This window comes from Pinus tabuliformis, chromosome 9 (genome assembly GCF_031772625.1).
Source record: "Pinus tabuliformis cultivar Carrire ecotype Pingquan chromosome 9, CPIR1, whole genome shotgun sequence".
NCBI classification, from domain to species: Eukaryota; Viridiplantae; Streptophyta; class Pinopsida; order Pinales; family Pinaceae; genus Pinus; species Pinus tabuliformis.
In genome coordinates, this window is record NC_142307.1 from 14,871,619 (window position 1) to 14,884,512 (window position 12,894).

Below are 12,894 nucleotides of genomic sequence, written 5' to 3' on the forward strand. Positions count from 1 at the left end.
TTGGGAGTACTGAAATTGCTAATTCTGAAATGAAGATTATGCTCGAAAGTATTTTGCGAAAGCAAGATTATAACACAGTTTGTTTGAATAGCAGTGTAACCACTCTAGCAGAAAATGATAAGGCTCTTGCTCAGAGTCTTGATAGATTGTCTTTACAAACAGAAAGGAAGATCCATGAGGCTGCCTCTGCTCATGGAAAAGAAATAGACAAAATCAGCACTTCACTGGATATTGTTAAGAAACAGGTATGGGAAGTATCTAAAGGAGTAGAATCTCTGAAAAAGAAGCCCCGGGTAGAAGCATACAAGTTTGCAACCTTGTTCTCCGAACCCAAGACTTTCGTTCCTTATTCTATTACTCCTTCTGTGGAAAGCCTGATAAGGACGCCCAGTTCCATAACCTTTCCACCCCCACTTCTACTCATCCCTATTCTTTATTTGCTAACCCCAGTTTCTTCAGTCCTAGCCAAGTCATCTCCAAAATTAAAGAACCTGAAGAAACCAGCAAAGAAACATCTGATTTTATATTTGGTTCATCTTCTAGAAATGAAGAATAAAAAGAAGACTTTGATACAAGTATTCATAAAATAGATATTGAACCAGAAATTGAAGACCTTGAAGCCTGTATCAACAATTTTTCTATCTCAGACAAGGAACAGTCTGATGATAATGAAGACCAGGTAAATGCTACTTCCTCCAGATCGCGGTGGGATACCACCTGGAATCCTGCTCATGGTCGCAGATATCTTATGAAATCTGAATATCATAAGGATTGGTCTGCTAATGCTACATATTCATGGAATATAGATAATTGCACTGAAGCTAAAATTATGTCTGTTCTGCATTCCATGCTTGTTTGTTATAGGACCTATCTTGCAGATGATATAGGTCCCATTAATGCCACAAGGAGGATTATTGGAGGATTTGAGGGCACTTTGGATTCTTGGTTAAAAGCAAAAACCCTCAAACACCCAAATCTTTTGACATCTTGGGAACAAACTGTTGTCCTTAATGAAGATGGAACTACCCACATGGATCCCGTCACCCATATGCCTATCAACAATATGATAGGAAGTCTCCTCTATGGCATTACATTCAATTTCATTGGTTTTCCCCAAATAACCAATGACATTACAACAATTACTTTGCTTGCCATGAAATTGCATAATATGCAGCATTTTGAAGAATACTTCAATGAGTTTCTCCACAGGCTCCACACTTTGACCCCAGATCTCATCCTTGAGCCAAAATGGAAGGAAATTTTTGTAGCATCTCTTCCCCAGTGGGTCTCTTCTGCTATTGTTAATAAATTACCAGGGAAGGTTGGTGATTACAAATTTGGTATAATCCGGCAAGCTGTAAAAGCCATCATTGTTGAATTATGCTCACAAATGAAGATTGCTAGAGCAACTACTAATCCTAAGAAGCAGCATGGCTATCAGCAGCTTTGTAAGCAATGGCACCTTGGCAAAGCTGGCATTCTGAGGGGCATAAACGCAGAAATAAAAGGCATTTCAAAAAGAATTCCCAATTTGCACAAGAAGAACCAAAAAGAAAACATCACAAAGCTAAACCTTATAGGCATACAAAGATGTTTTCTAAAAACAAAGAAATCATTTGTTACAATTGTAACAAGAAAGGCCACACAGCTCCAAATTGTCCAAACAAGAAGGAAGACAAATCAAAGAAGAAAGTCCAGTATAGAAATAAAAAAGGAAAAATAAATTTCTTTGATTTACCAAGTAGTTGTGATGAACTAATATCTTATGATTCAGAATCAGAAAATGATTTAAATTTTGTTGATTCTGAAGATACTTCTGAAGATGAATATTGCAGAGACCCTCATTGCACAAAATGTAGGGATTGTGATTGCAGTGACCCTGATGTCTATAAATGTAATGCAGTCAGAATGATGAAGTCTGACTATGATGAGACCAGCAGGAATATATTTGCACAAATGATAAATGCTACTGAGCCTCAGATAAAGAATATGTACAAATCTCTGTTAACAGAACATTTGAAGCAAGGACCTGCTGAATCAAAGAAGTCTCCTAATAAAGGGTATGTGCCTCCAGCCACCTTATTCTCAGTTGAAGCTCTGACTCGGAAATTCAGGAATGAAGATTTTGGTGAAGACCTACCGCAAACATTGCCCGCAGTTCATTAGGCAATAAAGGAACTGAGAAGAACAATAAAAGAAAACAGAATATTGTGCATAGAAAAGCATGAAGAATTGAATGTGAGATTGTTGAATGCTCAATGGGCTTCTGCCTCGACTTCACAAGGTCCTGAACTTTCAGGGAAAACAGAGAACTGGACTTTTCATTCAGAACCATTTATCACAAAAATTCAACAGCAAAATAGTCCAGAGGAAGAAGAGGGAGAGAAAGATAGGACAGATTTTGGATGAAATTCCATGAGCCGCGATGTAATGTATTGTGTCAAAATGAAGGTAAAAATTGGTGGACAGTTTGAGTATTGGAAAGTATTTTTGGATACTGGCTCCAGATTAAACATCGTCAACGATACTGTGGTCAGCATGCATCTACGAAGACTGATTGCCTGCCCCAGAGTCATTACTGCAAGTGGTGAAATTGCCACTAAACATGAAGCAAAGATAGATGTATTCCTAACTGAAAATGTTGGAGTACATATAGTTTGTCCAGTAGTTCCAGGTATAGATTGTGCTATGTATCTAGGAACTCCCTTTATCCAGAACTTCAAGAAGCATGGTGCAAAGCTTGATGAAAATAGCCAAAGGTATGGTTATTTTTTCAGCCTAGAAAATAAAGAGATTTTCTTTCCATTCATAAACTCCAATTCTCCTAATAGAATAAAAAGAATTGAAAGACTGGAAAACCTCTTGGTGAAAATGGAAGTGAAAAAGGAAATTATAAAGACAAAAGAACATTTGGATAATGGAAAATATGCCTCTGAAATAGCATATCTCACTGCTAAATTCAAAGAGTGTTGTTCAGATGACCCAAATGCCTTCTGGCATATCAAGAAGCAGGTAGTGGAACTTCCTCTAAAGAAGTATTTCAGTGGAAATCTGAGGAGATCAAAAGCAATGGCAATGAACGAAGACCAGATGAAAATGTGCAAGGCAGAAATCAAGGATCTCCTAGGAAAAGGAATCATCAGAAAGAGTAAAAGCCCAATAGCATGTTTCGCATTTTATGTTAATAAACATGTTGAGATTGCCAGAGGTAAGCCAAGGCTGGTTGTTAACTACAAGCCTCTTAATAGTATTCTGGATTATGACGCCTATCCTCTGCCTAAGCCATCTTCCATACTTGCCCAAATATCCAAATCCAAAGTATTTTCCAAATTTGATTTGAAGTCTGGTTTCTGGAAAGTAGGAATCAAAGAAGAAGATAAATGGAAAACAACATTCTCTGTGCCTGAAGGACATTATGAATGGAATATCATGCCATTCGGTCTAATCAATGCCCCTTCAGCCTTTCAGAGAATAATGGACGAGACTTTTGAAGGAATGGAGGAATTCCTGAAAAAGTACATTGCTGATTTATTAATTCATTATGATAATATTGTTGACCATATCAAACATCTGAAAATCTTTCTGCGCAGAGTCAAAGAAATGGGCATAGTATTATCAGAATCCAAAATGAAGTTGTTCCGGCCAATAATAGATTTCTTGGGATACAACATACAATATGGATCTTATACTGTAATCCAAAGAAGTCTAAATTTTGTTGATCACTTCCCTGATGAAATTAAGGATAAAACTCAGTTGCAGAGATTTTTGGGAAGTTTGAATTATATTTATAAGTTTCTGAAGCATTGTGCACAAGAAAGAAAGTTGTTAAATAAACGACTTCAGAAGTATCCAATTCCATGGAATAATGACTGCACTCAAGCAGTCAAGATAATAAAAGAAAAGGTCAGAAGTATCCAACCACTCTCCCCTATTAGAGAAGAATGGGAGAAGATCATAATGACAGATGCTAGCCATGAAGGATGGGGAGCCGTTTTGTGTCAAAAGAACCCCAACATCAAAAATGAGATAGAAGTCTACCAATACGCATTTGGATTTTGGGCCAAGAATCAACTGAATTGGTCCAACCTGAAAAAAGAACTTAGAGCAGTTTGTTTGGGAATAGAAAAATTCAAAGATTTTGTCATCTACACCAAGTTCACTGTTAGAACAGATTGCCAAGCATTAAAATTTGCTATCCATAAGTGTGACTTTGAAGACGCTGCTATGGTTAGATGGATTATGCAGCTCAGCCAGTATAACTTTGGTATAGAGTTTGTAAAAGGAGATAAAAACAGTTTTGCTGATATGCTCAATAGGGAATTTCTAGCTACACACTCAATATTAAGTCTTCAATGCAATTATCTCAGGAGAAGAGAAAGAACTGTTGAAACTGAAACACCAAATGGATGGGTAAGCTATGAGCTTGAAATTCCAGTACTTGTTCATGATGTAGACTGGCATCCAATCAAAGAAATCAGACACCGTGAATATATTCCCTATCTATGGACAGAAACAATGCAAGATGAAATGAATCAAGAGTCAGTTGAAGCTTTAGAATACTTGGAACACATTGGCAGCATATTCTACACTCTTGAAAGAGATGATGAGGATGATGACAGAATGACAAGCTGCCACATCACACTCCAGAGGTTTGATAACCATCTTCATAGAGAAGATTATAACCCTGACAGACAAAAAGAATCCTTCTTTACAGCTATGAACCTTCAAAACTGTTCAGCCAACCTATTCTACTCAGTACAGTCCTCATTTCTATTTGAAGGAATGACAGCAGAAGCCTTAGAAAGAGAAGACCCCACACCAGACTGGTTCATTGAATGGTGGCAAATATATGGACTCTCAGCTTTGGTCATTAAGCCGTATACTCTGCATATGCTAAAAATTCCCGGTTTCAGCGAACCAAGAGCCCATATGAATGGTATAGTGTATAAGACTGTTGAAGATATTGCCGACATAGATGGTTTTTCTTTCTTGCAAGGAATCAGACGTTGTGGTCACATCAGATGGTTTGTCACAAACCACTATAAGGCAAGGACAATATCTTCGAGTACCAATTATGAAGATTTCCACCACCAAGTGGACATCTCATCAAATCCTTTCCAGCCCATCAACTTTTTGGAACCTCCTGATAGAAACAGTTCGCAAATGTGGGAATCAGAAAAAGAAATAAGAGTGCAGTACTTTAACAATTACCTGGTTGAACGGTTCAGGTATCAGCATTACACACATCCACAGATAGAATATTATACAATGGATTAAGTGTTGTCTTTCCAATCGACGATGGTGTTGGACAAGCTTTCGTGGATTCCCTTGATCTGGTAATATCCACCTTGTAATTTGAACAATAAAGGAGATTTGCATATCTCCCTCATGAAGCTTTCGTGGGTTCCTTCACTTGGAATCTCCACTTTGTAGTACCATTTAGTCAATCAGTACTCTATGATTCGGTCCCCACATGCCTCTGGCTATCCGTAGAAGGAGAAGGGAAAAGATAACATGGGACAGTCCTCCCATGCCCGAATCTAGCTTTCGGTGATCTGATCAGATTTGGTCAGAATCCTTCTTTTGAGTCATAAGTCTGTACATAGACCATTCACGGATGATTGTTCCCTTCGAACCCTATAAATATTGGGGGGTGCGAAGTAAGGCCCATTCGTGTTTGGAGAGTTAGAAAGTTTAGAGGTTTGGGTCGAGTTTTTGTCCTGCTCTACATCTGCGGACTTTTAGTCTGAACTGCTTGTACCACAAGAAGAGCTAAAGTCTTTAGGAGAATTGAGAAGCCTGCGCATTGGTGCTTGCGCCAGTGTGAACCTAAAGTGGCCGGTTCTTAATTTGTCTTGTGATTCTGTAAGTCTGTTTTAATCTTGAGACTCAGTCTGCTTGCATGCCAGGTAGCCTGTAGATCTGTTACGCTTCGGCTAACTCATATCTACTAAACGCTGCAGCAGTCCATCTGAGGAAGATATTTTCCTCTGTAATATCCGCATCCATAATAATAAAGAAAAATCTTGTTTGAATTTCCGCAACCTTTTATCATACATGTGTTGTTAAAGGTCTTGTTGTTAATGGTATCCATTAACAACACATGGTGAGTCATCAGGCCGTCGAGCCAAACAAAGCCAGAGAGAGTCAGAGAGTCTGTGCACTCCAGAGAAAGCTTGAGAGGTTCAAGCGAGCTCCTTGGCCTAGGCCTGTCATGTATGAGTTTTAGATTGGACTCATACTATTGTGACCAGTAGAGGTCAAGTACTAGTAAGGAGAGTTTGTGTACTCAAATCCTATTGATTCATATCTGTTGAATGAGACTCAAATTGAGCTCACTTTTGTAAAGAAACTCTGCTTTGAAAACATAATAGAGAGGCCACCACTGAAAGTTGGACCAGGAGACATAGCCCAGGAGTATTGGGTGAACTCCTTATTAAATTTGTTGTATTATATGTTTTCTTGTTATGTTTTCTCTAACTACCTTAGTGTTTATGTATTTTGCAATCTTATCGATCCATTGCATAAAGTAACATAGGCGCATCCATGCACAAGGTCTGTAATACCTTTAATTCTTTGTCCTAGATAAATTCCAAATCATAAAAATGTTTTCATTTTGGAATATCTAAATGGAGTGTTGTTAAGTGGAGGTCCAATAAATGGTCGTTTCCTAAAACATTTCTTGGTTTGAGAGATATTAGTCTTCACAGTTCATTTTACATATCCATGTTCATAGTAGTTTGCAAGATTGGACAACAAATTTGAAGGTTTTGAAGCCCGAGGTGAAGGCCATAAGATTTTGATTAATGGTTGTCACACTTTAAAGAAATTCATCTTCATTTTTTCAGTTAAGCAGTTTTCGATTGTTTATTTTCTAAAATAAAGAAGATTGACATTTCCAAGTTTCATCATAGGAATTTTTCAGAGTTTTTCAGCCCAATGGATAAGGAACAAGGTCAATGTGTTCTTTACTACCTCCTTGGGAGAAAATAACCCCATTGGAGCCAGCTGTTAGCATAAGGTTTGCACTTTTCCCTAAAGTTCCAAAGGCTATATTTATCAGTTCATTATGAAAATTCATGATTTTTTTTTGTTTGTCAAGTTGTTTGTGATCGTCCAGGGTTGTCTATGGCTTGAGGAGCTATGACCCAGGGGCATCTAAGCCATCAAAGTCACATGAGTATCACACCCGACCTGGGCCACATCAACCATATGTTGACTGGATTTTGTAGCATGTATCCTCCCTCTAGCACAAGGCACAACCACCCCCCATGAGGTTTGATCCTGGGTTGTCGTGATGACGAGGCCCATCCTCAACCGGTTGTGCTAGTGGGACTTGACATTATGAAAATTCATGATTATGTAAAAGGCCTATAATTATTTTTGTGTAAATTGTTATATAAGCCTAAGGACATGTCAAATCAAGTCATTTCACCTAACCCTAATCATTCCCTAATTTTTTTGCAGATAAATTAGCCTATCGCAAGCGTACACATGGCGCTACAAAATATTTTCGTAGCACTCACAAAAAACAAATGAAAGTTAGGTTTTCGAGCTGTCAAACTTATCAATTCAACTCCATAAGTGATTTTTGACAAAGCCCTATCCCTTTTCATTCATGATTTTATAGCTAGTTGCATTTTTAAGCCCAAGAAAGAAGTTTAAAATCAAACCCTAAAATGCCTAGTTTACCTTAAAACTTTAATTTCCAGCAAACCCATAAATTTTTACAATGCGCAAGAAGTAATTAGATTGGTTTGCAGCATCTAACCAGGGGAATTCAAATTTATATAGCCATTTGCAGTGTCAAAAACATTTGTAATATGGGTCGATTAGGTCATGTGAATCATTTAAGCCCGATGGAATGTACTTTGAAATTTATCCAGAAATGTTGGTTTTGTTCCGAAATGCAGGCTAGGAATTAGTATTCCAGCGCTTCAATGGACACAACCTAAGTTGGTGTCACGAATTCATATGCTCTTTTGATGGCAGTACAACATGAATTAGAACCCTGCAATTTCTAGTCACCAATGAATCCATTGCAAAGGCCACGGGTTTGTAGTTGACACTGAGAGTTGGTTTAAAAGACATAGATTACAGAATGTGAACTTGAATTTTTTCTTGAAGGAAGATTGTCAGAACCAAGACTGGAATGTAGGATTCCTCCAAAACATGTTGAAGCCTGAATGGTCTAACGCTCTAAGGATTGTGCAGTTCTTCTTCACTTGTGAAGGTAGGTACTCTAAAGCTTATTTATATCACATGGCATTTTTATGTCATTTAGCAGGGTTTAGTAAGAAGAATTTGCCCTATTTTCTTCATCAAAGTTTTCTAAAGATGGCTGCCAAAGTTAGAATCAGACCTAAGTTGCAACCCCATGATATTTTTTGATCCATGGATCTTTTGCTTATATATGTATGGAAAGAATCACATGTGATAATTGCAGCTTAACATGGGAATTTAATATGCACACAAGAAAGAAGAAGGAACACATAAAGGCACGAAAAAAAGACAACAAGACTTGATAACAGAGTTCGTCCAACTAGGACTACGTCTCCGGGCCCTGCTCGATCAATGGGGAGGCCTTCATTCATTAAATGGCATGAAAAGAAGAGCATACAATCATCAATTACATAAAAGGAGTTTTATACCTCCATTCTAGAAAATGGCTGTGAAATGGAGAATCAGATAGAGAAATGGATAGCACCACTGCATCTGTGGCATCAAGAGGGATTGAAAACATATAAGATTTATCCAATTCAGACAAAATGCACTATTGGCCCTCCTGCGCTGCTCCTGCATGCCAAAATCCTCCCCCCTGCCTTTCTGTGTTCATCAATCTTTATAATCTTTCTTTTGGTTACAGGCATACTTAAATCGGAGGTTTTTTTGTTTATAATAGAAGTCGTTGTCTCGAAAGGATCAACGGGCCAACTATACAACCTTTCTATGCAACAAACCCCTTTAAAATAGCCTTTTTCCACTTAAACAGATAATACACAAAATATTGAAAAATCTAAAAAACGGGACTTCAAAATATATGAAATCGGGCTTATAGACCTATCGCGTCCGGCCCCCATATCGCAATTGGCATATCGTTGGTTCAATAGTCCTGTTAGCAGGGGATTGCCAACCGCCGACCGCCGATATCGTCAATCGCTGATCACCGATATCGGTGTATCGCATCGGCCATATTGCATCAGCATATTGCATCGCTACGACCAAGGGGTCCTGGTCCTATCCCTTGGATTTCTCCGACCCGGTCCGCCGATCCGATCGCTCCACCCCGATATCGTTGATCGCTTGCCTGAATCGCCGAAATCGGCCATCGATTGCCTCCGATTGCAATTTAGTTGGAGATCGCTGATCGGGGGTTCTTTTGCGCCTATCTTAAGCCCACCTCTTGACTTCTCCGATTGAGATTTGCCTTTTAAAAGCTTTAAGTCCATTTTTAGGAGAAAATGCCTCATTTTCCAAAGGAACAAAGGTGAAATCTTTAAAGGATTACTTCATCATCCGGACTCGGATTGGAGTGTCGTTCACATCATTGGAATCAGGGCGACCAGCACTTCGATCTGATGTTAAGATACTTGCTTTTCTACCACTTTGAATTTTGATCTTTTCCATGCCATTGTGTTTGTAGATCCACCTAGATCAATCCTCCCCATTGAGGAGCTTTTGGACCGCCAAAATATTTCATTAGTCAATTGGAAAGTGAGGGAATTGTTTCCTCATCCTTTCCTTCTCCAGCCATTTGGCCTTGCTGGGGTGCATCCCCTTGAAACCAACTTGAAGGTATTCCACATCTCCTCGCCGTGAAGTGCTGATCCTTCTGTCAAGGATGATGTCTTCAGGTAACTCATCGAGATACTCTAGTGCAAAATCAACTGTGCCCGCCTCATCGGTGTCCATAACCAATGGTGGTTCATATAGCTTTATGTTCTCCACATTCACTACAGAGTACATTTGCATATATGTTGGAAAATCAAGACAGAAGGCAATGTTTCCAATATTCTCCAAAATGGTGAATGGACCATATCGGATTAGTCTCAACTTCTTCCCTTCTCCCTTCATCCTGTCCTTACTGATGTGGAACCACACTTTGTTGCCCACTTAGAATTGATGGTCGACTCAGTGTTTGTCATGTCAAGCCTTGTAACGGGCTTGACTTTTCTCCAACTGCTCTTGTACTTCTTGGTGAATCAACTATATTTGCTGAATGAACTGTTGAGCTTTGTCCCTATCATTACGTCCACTAGAGTCATCTTCCCTTCCAAATACCATATCAAAAGGGTCCTTTGGTAGGTAACCAAAACATGTCTCAAATGGTGAACGCTGCGTAGATGAGTGCATTACTCAGTTGTAGGAATGTTGCACATATGGGAGATGTTCATCCCACAAATTAGGATGTTTCCCGCAATAGCCACGTAACAAGTGTACCACAGTGCGGTTGACAACCCCTGTTTGTCCGTCAGTTTGTAGATGAAATGTCGTGCTTCTTTTCAACTTGGTGTCCATCATCTTCCATAAGCTAGTCCAAAACTCTCCAAGAAAGCGAGAGTTCCGATCTAACACAACTGATATGGGCAATCCAAAATGGACCCAAACATGCTGAAAGAAAAGATAAGCAGTCTGCTCTGCAGTGATATGCTTTTTACAATGCATTAGAATACACATCTTGCTAAAACGGTCAACAATGACATACAAATAGTCGTGACTCTTTCTAGACAAAGGCAAACCTCCTACAAAGTCCATTGACACACTTTCCCATGGGCGACTCGGAATAGGGAGTGGTGTGTAAAATCCAAGTTTTCTATTAGAGGGCTTTGAAACAGAACACATCACACAACCCTTTAAATAGTGAGTCACAATGTTCTTCATATGAGGCCAAAAACAAAATCTTTGTACATGACATAAAGTATTTTCGACACCAAAGTGTCCAAACACAAGAGAGGTGTGGGCCTCTCGAATTACATGTACTCTTTCCCCTGCGGCAATACACAATTTGCCAAGGTGATACAACAATTTCCCCTGCAAGTGATAGTTGTCCACTTGTGAACCATGGGTTATTTTTGCATAAATCTCCTTAAAGTCATCATCGTTAGCATATTTTTCAGCATAACTCTCAAAAGAAAACGAAGCATTATACAAAATAACATAAGCAGAAATAGGAGGGTGAGATAGTATATCAGCCACTTTATTGCTAGTGCCCTTCTTATACTTTATTACCATATGAAACTGTTGAAGAAAACCCATCCACCTGAAATGACGAGATTGCTGCAACTTGGTTTGTGACTGAAGGTACTGCAAGGGCTGATGATCTGTATGGATGATGGTCTCCTTGCCGATCAGGTAGTGTTTCCACTTTTTCACACTCTGCACCAAGGCATACAGCTCCTTATCATAAGTGGGATAATTTATCACAACCTGAGAAAACTTCTCAGAATGGTAACATATCGGCTTCTTTTGCTGCATCAGTACAGCTCCCATGGCATAACCGCTGACATCAGTTTTGATTTCAAATGGCTATTGGAGATCTGGTAAGGCTAATACTGGGGCGGTGCTGATCTTTTCCTTCCATGTTTCGAAGGACTTCTATTTTCTTCCTCCCCATTGGAAAACCTGTTTCACACTTGTCAATGTGTGCAAAGGTGTTGCAATAACGGAGAAATTGGCAATAAATCTCCTCCAATACTGGACTACACCTAAAAAGTTGCGGACCTCGGCTACAATAGTAGGCTTCAGCCAATTTACAATTGCTTCAACTTTAGAAGGATCAATCTTTAACTAACCATGACCAACAATATGACGTAGGTAACCCAAATAGGTTTTCTCAAACTCACACTTTGACAACTTTACATAGAGTTTTTCTTTTTTCAATACATCAACCACTTTCTTCACATGACACACATGTTCATTCCAACTTTTACTAAAGATGAGTATATCATCTAAATATACAAGAACAAATTCATCAATGAAATGCCTAAAGATATCATTCATGACCCTCATAAAAGTGGCTAGAGCATTGAAAAGTCTGAATGGCATCACCATCCATTCGAACAACCCCTGTTTGGTCTTGAAGGTGGTTTTCCACACGTCCTGCTCTGCAATTCGGACTTGGTGATAACCACTACGCAAATCCAAATTGGTGAAACAGATAGAATTCTTTAACTGATCTAATAAATCATCAATGTGTGGAAGAGGGTAACAATTTTTCACCGTGATTTTGTTTAGTGTGCGGTAATCCACACACATCCTCCATGTGTCGTCTTTCTTTGGGACTACGACAATCGATGAACCACACGGAGAAGTACTCGGCCTGGTGACCCCTTGGTCCAACAATTCCTACACCTGCTTCTTGATTTCCTCCATCTCAATGGTCGACATCCTATACATGCCAATATTTGGTAAAGGAGTGTCATGCTGCAAATGGATTTCGTGTTGGATTTCCCTCTTCAGAGATAATCCCTTTGGTTCCTGAAACAAATCATCATAATTAGAAATTAATTCACATAATTTTTGTTTATGTTCCTTATCACAACCCTAGAAAGCGTCAGCTAATTCTGCCTCTTTTTCCCTTACAACCATCAGCATGCAACCCTTACTAGAATTCACCAGCCTTTTCATTTGTCCAGCACTTACAAGGTTGGCATTGATTTTAGTTTGATGAGCCCTTACTATATATTCTACCCCATATTTTCTGATTTGGTATGTGTTTTCATGACGGAAAAAGACTGCCTTTCTATCATATAGATATGGACTCCCTAACACCATGCCACAAATATCCAATGTTATCACATCAAGTTCTACTTCGTCCACTAGCTTAAAAGCGATTACAAATTTTACTTTACACTGCTTGGTTATATTCAGTTTTTCTTTGTCATGTATCCATCC